Raw genomic sequence first — 11378 nt, forward strand, 5'->3', positions numbered from 1 at the left:
TGAATCCAAATGAAGTTTTTGAGCATTATAGTTTGTATGTGAATACACGTAGTTGATACTTTAACATTTTTATTGGCTTGGAATAATAGTTCACCAGCATTTTTAATTAAATTTGAATTTCCTGCATAATTTCTCTTAAATAAAAATAGCCTCGCCATTTGAAACCACAACTTGTTTCCATTTATGATTGTTTGACAATTTTATGACTTTGGTCCTTGAAAATTGTAATGAAGTTTCTTTGATTTATATAATATAATATCATAGCACTTCATATTAAATGAAATGTTTGTTATTTGCATTTTTATACCCTCCACCATAGAATGGGGGGTATACTAATTTCGTCATTCTGTTTGTAACTACTCGAAATATTCGTCTGAGACCCCATAAAGCATATATATTCTTGACCGTCATGACATTTTAAGTTGAACTAGCCGTGTCCGTCCGTCTGTCTGTCCGTCCGTCTGTCGAAAGGACGCTAACTTTCGAAGGAGTAAAACTACCCACTTAAAATTTTGCACAAATAGTTTTTATTAGTATAGGTCGGTTGGGATTGTAAATAGGCCAAATCGGTCCATGTTTTGATATAGCTGCCATATAAACCGAACTGGGTTCTTGACTTCTTGAGCCTCTAGAGGGCGCAATTCTTATTCGATTTGACTAAGATTTTGCACATGGTGTTTGGGTATCAATTCCAACAACTGTGTTAAGTATGGTTTAAATCTGTTAATAACCTGATATAGCTGCCATATAAACCGATCTTGGGTCTTGTCTTCTTGAGCTTATAGAGGGCGCAATTCTTATCCGATTTGACTAAGATTTTGCACGTGGTGTTTGGGTATCAATTCCAACAACTGTGCTAAGTATGGTTAAAATCGGTCCATAACCTGATATAGCTGCCATATAAACCGATTTGGGATCTAGATTTCTTGAGCCGCTGGAGGGCGCTATTTTCATCCGATTTGGATGAAATTTTGCATGAGGTTTTTTGATATGACTTCCAAAAACTGTGCTAAAAATGGTCCTAATCGGTGAATAACCTGAAATAGCTACCATATAAACCCATCTTGGGTCTAGACTTCTTGAGCCTATAGAGGGCGCAATTCTCATAATTTTGTTCAACGGCTTCTCCCATGCTCAAAGAACTCGACAAATGCGATCCCTGGTGGAGGGTATATAAGATTCGGTCCGGCCGAACTTGGCACGCTCTTATTTGTTTTGCTCTCTCTCTCGCATACACGCATTATGAATGTAATTAAAATGGGTATTTAATTAAATATTAATTGTTACATTATTAAATTATTATCGGCTTTTTGCCATATGGTGAAAATAATAAAGGAGATTTATCAGTTCAATGTCATTTAAAATGGTCATATCCTCTTCAGCGCTCTTGCAATTAAACTGCTACGGGTAGATTGGAATGTAATTTGCTCTCTGTGTTCTTTCTTTTTCACTGAATTTTAATTCGCATTACTGAGGGTGTTTAAAATGAGTTTAATGCAGGTGTGCCAAAGTTAAATGCAAATTAAACTGTTAGCTGTTAAAAAATATATCCTGTCATTTGAGCTGTTTAAAAATGCGAGAAAAAAAGCAAGCAACAACAACATACGCTCAATAAAATTTAACTTTGTTTCATTATATGAAGGGTTTGACTGCAACTCCCATCATGAGATAGTCATTCCTGGCGATCAGGGAATGATGACAGTCATGTTTGAAACTCACTGTATCGATGGGAAGCACATTATGTATGGTTTGTGCTTGTGGCATTAAGGTCAGTTGGAATTTTGGTGAGTTTAATGTTAATGGAATTGTTTTTTTTTCTGAATTTCATTATTTATTTTTAATTATTATTTGATTTTAATTTTAAAGTTAATAGCCAAATAGTAATTCAAACTTAATTGTAATTATTTATTTTTCATTTTATAAACTCTGATTGACTGATATTGGAGCTATGGCCAGGCTTTGGATCATCCCTAACATAACTGTTGGTAATCATTTCAGAACTCATTTCAATGTTCTCTAACACTCAAGAAATCAGTAGCAAAGTAGCATCTGTTTGCCAATATTATTTTTCGCTTTACTATACCCACCACCGAAGGATGGGGGTATCGAAACATCGAAATATCCATATCCGACACTATAAAGTATATATTGGGTTGCCCAAAAAGTAATTGTCGGTAATATAGTAGTAATATAGTCGGCGTTGACAAATTTTTTCAACGGCTTGTGACTCTGTAATTGCATTCTTTCTTTTGTCAGTTATCAGCTGTTACTTTTAGCTTGCTTTAGAAAAAAAGTGCGCCAAATTTTGTTTACATTTGTTTGTTTGGTGTCAATTTTAATATGGGTACCACATGTATTGAAAGAAATTCATTTAACAAACCGAATCAACGCTTGTGATATGCACCTTAAACGCAATGAATTCGATCCGTTTTTAAAACGAATCATAACTGGAGATGAAAAATGGATTGTTTACAACAACGTTAGTCGAAAACGATCATGGTCCAAGCGTGGTGAACCAGCTCAAACCACTTCAAAGGCTGATATCCACCAAAAGAAGGTTATGCTGTCTGTTTGGTGGGATTGGAAGGGTGTGGTATATTTTGAGCTGCTTCCAAGGAACCAAACGATTAATTCGGATGTTTACTGTTAACAATTGGACAAATTGAATACAGCCATTAAGGAGAAGCGACCAGAATTGGTCAATCGTAAAGGTGTCATATTGCACCAGAACAACGCTAGACCGCACACATATTTGGTCACTCGCCAAAAACTGAGTGAGCTTGGCTGGGAACTTTTGATGCATCCACCACATAGCCCTGACCTTGCACCATCAGACTACCATTTATTTCGATCTTTGCAGAACTCCTTAAATGGCAAAACTTTCGGCAATGATGAGGCTATAAAATCTCACTTGGTTCAGTTTTTGCAGATAAAGGCCAGAAGTTCTATGAGCGTGGAATACTAAATTTGCCAGCAAGATGGCAAAAGGTTATCGAACAAAATGGCAATTATATATTTGATTTAAGTTCATTCTAAGTTTTAATAAAAATGCATTTAATTTTTTTTTTTAAACCCGCAATTACTTTTTGGGCAGCCCAATATATTCTTGATCAGCGTAAAAAACTAAGATGATCTAGACTTGTCCGTCCGTCTGTCTGTTGAAATTACGCTACAGTCTATAAAAATAGAGATATTGAGCCGAAACTTTGCACAGATTCTTCTTTTGTTCATAAGCAGGTTATGTCCGAAGATGGGCTATATCGGACTATATCTTGATATAGCCCCCATATAGATCGATCGGCAGATTTAGGGTCTTAGAACCATAAAATCTACATTTATTAGCCGATTTTGCTGAAATTGGGGACAGTGGGTTGCGTTAGACCCTTCGACATCCTTCGTAAGTTTGGCTCAGATCGGTTCAGATTTGCATATAGCTGCCATATAGACCGATCCTCAGATTTAGGGTCTTAGGCCCATAAAATCTACATTTTTTATCCAATTTTGTTGAAATTTCGGACAGTCAGTTGTGTTAGGCCCCTAGACATCCTTTGTTAGTTTGTCCCAGATCGGAAAAGATTTGAATATAGCTGTCATATAGACCGATCCTCCGATTTAGGGTCTTAGTCCCATAAAAGCCACATTTATTATCCGATTTTGCTGAAATTTGGGACAGTGAGATGCGTTAGGCCCCTCGACACCCTTCGTTAGTTTGGTCCAGATCGGTTCAGACTTGGATATAGCTGCCATACAGACCGATCTCTCGGTTTTAGGTTTTGGACCCATAAAAGGCATAATTATTGTCCGATGTCGACGAAATTTGGAACGTTGAGTTAATTTAAGTCCCTTGACATACTTCTGCAATATGGCACAGATCGTCACAGATTTGGATATAGCTACCATATACACCGATCCTCCAATTTAGGGTCTTAGTCCCATAAAAGCCACATTTATTATCCGATTTTGCTGAAATTTGGGACTGTAAGTTATCTTACGCCCCTCGATATCCTTCTTTAATTTGGCCATAATCGGTTCAGATTTGGATGAAGGTGCTATATAGACCGATCTCTCCGTTTAAGGATTTGGATCCACAAAAGGCACATTTATTGTCCGATGTCGCCAAAATTTGGGACAGTGAGTTATGTAAGGCTTTTCGACATTTTTCTGCAATTTGGTCTAGATCGATCAAGATTTGGATATAGCTGCCATATAGACCGATATCTCGATTTAAAGTCGTGGCCCCAAAAAAGGCGCATTTATTATCCGATTTCACTGAAATTTGACACAGTGATTCATGTTAGGCTTTTCGACATCCTTGTCTTATATGGTTCAGATCGGTTTATTTTTAGGTATAGTTACTAAAAAGACCAATATTTTGTTATACACAATTGAACAATGACTTGTAGCGATTAGTATTTGGTCCAAATCGGAACATATTTCGATATAACTGCTATGGGACATAAGGTATACAATTTACATCGGATTTTGATGATAGGAGGTTTACATATATACCCGAGGTGGAGGGTATCCAAAGTTCGGCCTGGCCGAACTTAACGCCTTTTTACTTGTTACACCCTCCACTATAGGATTAGGGTGTACTACTTTCGTCCGTTTGTAACGCATCGAAATATTCATCTGAGACCTAACAGTTTGCTCCTGTTCCTTAGTGGAATGTTCATGGGCCAAATTTGCAATTTACCAACATTTTAAATATAATTTCTTGATCGCTTTGATATTCCGAATCAATTTTGTCATGTCCGTCCGGCAGTCCGTCTGTCGAGAGTATGCTAACTTTCAAAGAAGTAAGGGTAGGCGCTGTAGGTCGGCTGAGATTGTAAATGGACCAATCCAATTCATAGCTGCCATAAATGTCGTTCTCCCGATTATACTTTATGATCCTGTAGACGGCGTATTTCTTATCCGATTTTGTGCAATGACATTTTCTATAACATTCAACAGATGTACCAAGTATCTACCGAATCCGTGCCAACTATGGCCAGGATAAGACTAAAACCTGATATAGCCACATATAAATCAATCTTCGGATTGCATATTTTGAGCCCCTATGGGGCACAATTTTTGTCTGAATTTGGCTGAAATTTTGCTCAATTTCTTTAACATCCGAGCGTGGCCCGTAGCGGTCCATAACTTGGTTATGCCCCACTAGCATAGCAATTCTCATCCATTATCCTTTGATTGCCCAAAAAGATGAACCGTGCAAAGAACTTAACTTAAGATTCGGCCTGGTTGAATTTTGCACGCTTTTAATGGTTTTTATTTAATTAAATTTCTAAATAAATTTTCTTCATTTATCACATTCTCCAATCTAATAATCTTTTCATAAAATATAGAATATAATATGCTTTAGAGCTCCTGCTGACTTATTTTAAATCCATTCAATTATTTGCAAATTGATTAGAATTTTTCATTTTTAAATTCCTTTCAGCTCTTAATAGCTTTAAGCATGAACAAACTAAATATCCTGCAGTAGTATAACAAATACTTTCATAAACTGTGAAGCTGTGTTACTGTGAAAGGGATTTCAAATAATTACAATATCCATCGAAAGTATAATCATCCATCTTTCATATACAATCAATATCTGCATATTATTTAGATAGGGAAAATTGGACCTTTAGTTACTCGATAATCTGGCATGAATATGATAATTCATTTAGAAATTCATTATGTTGCTGCTGGTGTTGCTGCTGCTTCTTCTTCGTATTCTTCAAGGAAACAAAAACGAACAAAATCAGTTCACAACAGACAATTACATTATGGTGTAACATGCCAACCCTTTTCAAAGGAGGGACAAAACTAAATAAAGTGATTGCATATTTGCATAAGTTTGTACGCATGTATGTGCGTGTGTGGGTGTGTGTGTTTGTGCGTAGATATTGAATGCACTTGCATGCTGACAAAAGACTTTTTTTTTCTCAAACATTTTAATTAAATTTTCTGAAATCTGATCAAAATGTAATATTGCACTTTGCACTTTGTCCATCTCAAACATGCAAATTTGTATGGGAGTGCGTGTGTGTGTGTGCATGTTTATACCTGAAGGCCATCAATGTGCATCCGGTTTCTGCATTAGTGTGGTTAGTTGTTTGCATACATACATACATAAGTAAGCCATACATCCAAGTATCCTTTTAAAAATTTTCTATTTTAAGAGAAATAATCTTGATGCTTAACACTGTGCTACAAAGGAAATAATTTCGTAGTCGCTCTCAAATTTGTTATATAAAACAAGTAAAAACGTACTAAATTCGGTTGGGCCGAATCTTGGGTATCCACCTGAGGTCACCGTAGCGCAGAGGTAAGCAAGTCCGCCTACGACGCTAAACACCTGGTTTTGAAACCTGGCGAGAAAATCCGAAGAAAATCGTCAGTGGTGGTACTATGTCATTTAAACTTTTTAAATGACAATTTTAGTCCGATTTGACTGAAATTTTATTTTTAGGCTTGCCTATGAACTTCAATATACTTGTCAAATATCTAAACCCTGATACAGCATCTCCCATATAAACCGATTTCTCTATTTTACTTCTTGAGACCCTAAAGGGCGCAATTCTTACTCGAAGTGGCTGAAATTTTACACAGTGACTTCTACTATGGTCTCCAACATTCAATTCATTAACATAGCAATTCTTATCTTTTATCCTTTGTTTGCCTAAAAAAAAATATCGGTAAAATAACTCGACAAATGCGATCCATGGTGGACGGTATATAAGATTCGGCCCGGCCGAACTTAGCACGCTATACTTGTTATCGATTGAGTTCGTTGGGAATTGCAAAAGGATCATATCGGCTTAGATTTGGGTGTAGCGCCCATATAAACCTATTCCCAGTTTTGAAGGGTGAAAGTTTTGCACAAGGACTTGTGTTTTGGCTTACAAAAACTTTGCGAGTATAATTCCACTCGGACTATAAACTAATATAGCCTCCATATAAATCGTTTTCCAGATTTGAGTTCTTGAATCCCTAGAAGGCTTAATTTTCACCTGATTTGCCTGAAATTTTCACAAAGACTATTACGTCCAGCATTCGTGCAAAGTATGGTCCAAATCGATCTATATAGTGATAAAGGGTCCCTTATAAACCAATACACCGATATGACTTCTTAAGACCGTAGAAGCAGCAATCAATTTCTTTTTGATTGTTACAAAATAATTCTAATTTGAACCGAGTTGATGAAAGAACATCTTTGGCGGAATCCAAGATGGTAGGCAATCAAGACGCGGCTGGGCCGAATTAGGCACGTTTATGTTTTTTTTTTTTTTTTCATGAAAAAAGTGTCAATTTTCCTTAAACAGTCCAAAGACAATGTCACTCGGAAATGTTTAAAATCTAGCTTCAGTTTTTTCTACACTCCCACAAAATATTTGCCATTAACTTTGCTTTCAAAAAATGTGAAGTTTTGTGTAATCGATAATCCTTTTTCTTCAAAAAAAAATAAAAAGATAACAAATCTTTGCTTGTAACACATTCTCACAGGAAGTACGCACAAATGACCTATGAACATAGGAACAACACTCACCTAATCGCACACTCACCCACTTCATCACAGAGAAACACCCCAATGCTGCTATGCCATTTTGAAAATCGATACACCCACACATAAATGCACATTTCTAAATGAACATCCGGCTTAGGAAAATTTTTGCAGGATAGGTTATTCAGGCCAATGGAACATTCATCTATTGTGGTTTGTTGTTGTTGTTATTGTTGTTATTGTAGCTGTAGATTTTCTATTTGGTTGATGTCGAATTTAGGATGTCGAAACATCGGATGTCTCAAAAAGGATGTAATATACACTCGGATACAATTTGACGACATTGTTTGGGGAATTGTCGATAGAAGCTCCAAAAGGGAATTTTTAATATGCATGAATGGTTCTCAGCACATCGGAAGTGCAAGACTATCCTATCGATAACTGGATCGGGCAACCATACAGCACAGCACAGCACTGCACTACACTGCACCATCATCATCATCATCGAATATAATAACCGACCACATTTGCTGTGATTGCAATTGTCAAAGAGCATGTCTTTGACCAAGCGCTGTGGACAAAAAATAAAAGCAAACAATTTTATTTCTATGACAATGCATATTTTCCATTGTTAAGAGATTTAGAACTAATGACCTAAATTTTATGAGAATTATATATCATAGAATAAAAGAGGATATAAATAAATGAATTACTTGTAAGGTAATAAAGTTCAATTTCGGCATCAAAATGTGGTTGGAAATTTTCATTAAGGATGAAGGTACTTACGTCTGTAAAGGATAGCTGACACGGAGTGCAAGCAATTCAAACGACCACTTGTTCTATGTCTGTCTGATTTGGCTGAAATTTTGCATGTGGTGTTTCGTTATGACTTCCAACAACTGTGTCAAATTCGATCCGAATTCGTCTAAAATCACATATAGCTTCCATATAAACTGATCTTTGACTTCTTGAGTCCTTAAAAGCCGCAATTTTTGGCCGATTTGGCTGAAATTTTGCATGAGGTGAAGTTTTTACCTCGCAAATGCGGCCAGACTAAGGAGAGGAAGGGCAACTCGGAAAATGTTTTCCGATGTCAGAATTCGAACCCAGGCGTTCGAACCCAGGCGTTCGCCATCATAGGCGGACAAGCTAACCCCTGCGTTACGATGGCCTCTGCTTGGGCACACCTTAGATGAGGCCACCGTAGCGAAGAGGTTAGCTTGTCCTCCTATGATGGCGAACGCACAATAAGCTAAGAACAAACATGGCTTACACATGCTTTAGAAATAAAGACATCTGTTGCTGGCGTTATGAAACCAAAATGCACAAGTTTTTTAACTTTTGAGTTTCTTCCAAGAAAAATCTTCTATTATTTTCTTTTTAGCATTTTTAAACCCATCACCATAGGATAGGGGTATGTTAATATAGTCATACCAATTGTAAAACCTCGAAATATTGATCTGCGATCGTCCATCTGTCCGTCCGCCTGTCCTTTCCTGCCGTTCGTCTGTTCTACCGTTCGTCTGTTCTACCCTCTTTAAATCTGTCCTACACTATTTCCGTCCGTCTGTTCATCTTTCTGTGGAAATCACGATAGTATTCGGATGGTTGAAGCTAACTTCTTGATATTTGGCACACAAACTTCATATTGATGTAGGTAGTTGGGCCATATCGGTTCAGATTTGGATGTAGCCCCCAACAATATAACTTCTTAAGCCTCTATTTTATGAAATATTACGCAATGACTTTTACTACAATCTCTAATATTCTTCATAAGTATGGTCTAAATCGGTGCATATCCTGATATAGCTCCCATTATCTGATCTCCCGAATGTAATTCTTAACCAATTTCACTGAAATTTTACACAATGACTTCAACTGTGACCTCCAACATTCGTGCTAAGTATGGTCTGCGTCGACCCATAACTTGATATAACTCCCATATAAACCGATCTGACGAGTTTACTTCTTGAGCCCATAAGGAGCGAAATTTTTTAGCTATATGGCTGACATTTTTCACAATGACGCCTTCTATGACCTCTATGCACTTCTTGAGCCTCTAGAGAGCGCCACTCGTAACCAATTTGTCAGCAATTTTGCAAAATGACTTCTGCTATCATCTCCAACACTCGTGCCAAATGTGGTCAAATTCAGTTCATTAGTTCACATAGCTCCCATATAACCTCTTTCTCGATTTGACTTCTTGAGCAACTACGGAAATCAAGTGTTGTCTACCCATCTCTTATTTTATATATAGTAACAAGTAAAAGCGTGCTAAGTTCGGCCGGGCCGAATCTTATATGCCCTCCACCATGGATCGCATTTGTCGCGTTCTTTTCCCGGCATCTCTTCTTAGGCTGAAAAGGATATAGGAAAAGATTTGCTCTGTTATTATAGCGATATCAAGATATGGTCCGGTTTGGACTACAATTAAAATGTCAGCCAATTCGAATAAGAATTGTGCCCTTTGGGGGCTCAAGAAGTTGAATAGAGAGATTGATTTATATATTGTAGAAGCTGTATCAGGCTATAGACCGATTCAGACCATAACAAACCCGTATGTTGATGGTCATTAGAGGATCCGTCGTACAAAATTGCAGGCAAATCGGATACTAATTGCGACCTCTGAAAGCTCAAGAAGTCAAGATCCCAGATTGGTTTCTATGGAAGCTATATCAGGTTATGAACCGATTTGAACCATACTTGGCACAGTTGTTGGATATTATTACGAAACACGTCGTGCAAAATTTCATTCTAATCGGATAAGAATTGCGCACTCTAGAGGCTCAAGAAGTCAAGACCCAAGATCGGTTTGCATGGCATCTATATCAAAACATGGACCGATATGGCCCATTTACTATCCCTACCGACCTACACGAATATGAAGTACATGTGCAAAATTTCAAGCGGCCGTGTTTTCGACAGACAGACGGACGGACATGGCTAGATCGACATAAAATGTCACGACGATCAAGAATATATATACTTTATGGGGTCTCAGACAGAATGAGACCTCCTATGGTGGAGGGTATAAAAATAAATTTGTGTTTGTTTGTAGGTTTGTTGGTTTTTCTTTATTTGTGTGTTCCTTATAGACTCAGAAACGGCTGAACCGGGTTTCTTGAAATTTTCATAGATGGTGCATAATGATCCCACGGTGAAAATAGGGTACTACATTTTTTTATATCTGAAAGGGGGCGGATCCTCCCCCTTACCCTAATTTTCAGAAACTCCAGATCTCGGAGATGGGTGGTGCGATTTAAGCGAAATTTTGAGTGCTCTCATATAGTACCCTAAAAATAAAAAATTTGGTATCCAAATTTCAATTTCACAAAAACCTACCAAACATATATTTAGACCAATCACGACAATATGGGACTCAAATGAAAGGTATTTAGGATAAAAAAACGTATCTGATACGCAATTGTCAAACCAAGTGCTAGGGGGACCACCCCAACTCCCAAAACACCCCTAAATCGGACATATTTACCGACCATTCCAATATGGGTCTCAAATGAAAGGTATTTTAGAGTAGAATACGAATCTGATATCCAAATGTGGGACCAAGTTTCTGAAGGTCCACCCCTTCCCCAAAACACCCCCCGAACAGAACTTATTTACTGACCATGGCAATATGGGGCTTAAATAAAAGGTATTTGAGTGTAGAATACGAATCTGATATCCAAATATGAGACCAAGTGTTTGGAGGCCGTCCCACCCAAAAACATTCCTCAAAGGGGACAAATTTACGACCATAGCAATATGGGGCTCAAATGAAAGGTCTTTGGGAGTGAACCACGAATCTGATATCAGTGTTCTGAAAAAGTATCTATGCGGCCACCCCACCCCCATAACACCACCCAAATAGGAAGTATTTGCTGACTAT

The sequence above is a fragment of the Stomoxys calcitrans genome, chromosome 2 (assembly GCF_963082655.1).
Source record: "Stomoxys calcitrans chromosome 2, idStoCalc2.1, whole genome shotgun sequence".
Classification (NCBI taxonomy): Eukaryota; Metazoa; Arthropoda; class Insecta; order Diptera; family Muscidae; genus Stomoxys; species Stomoxys calcitrans.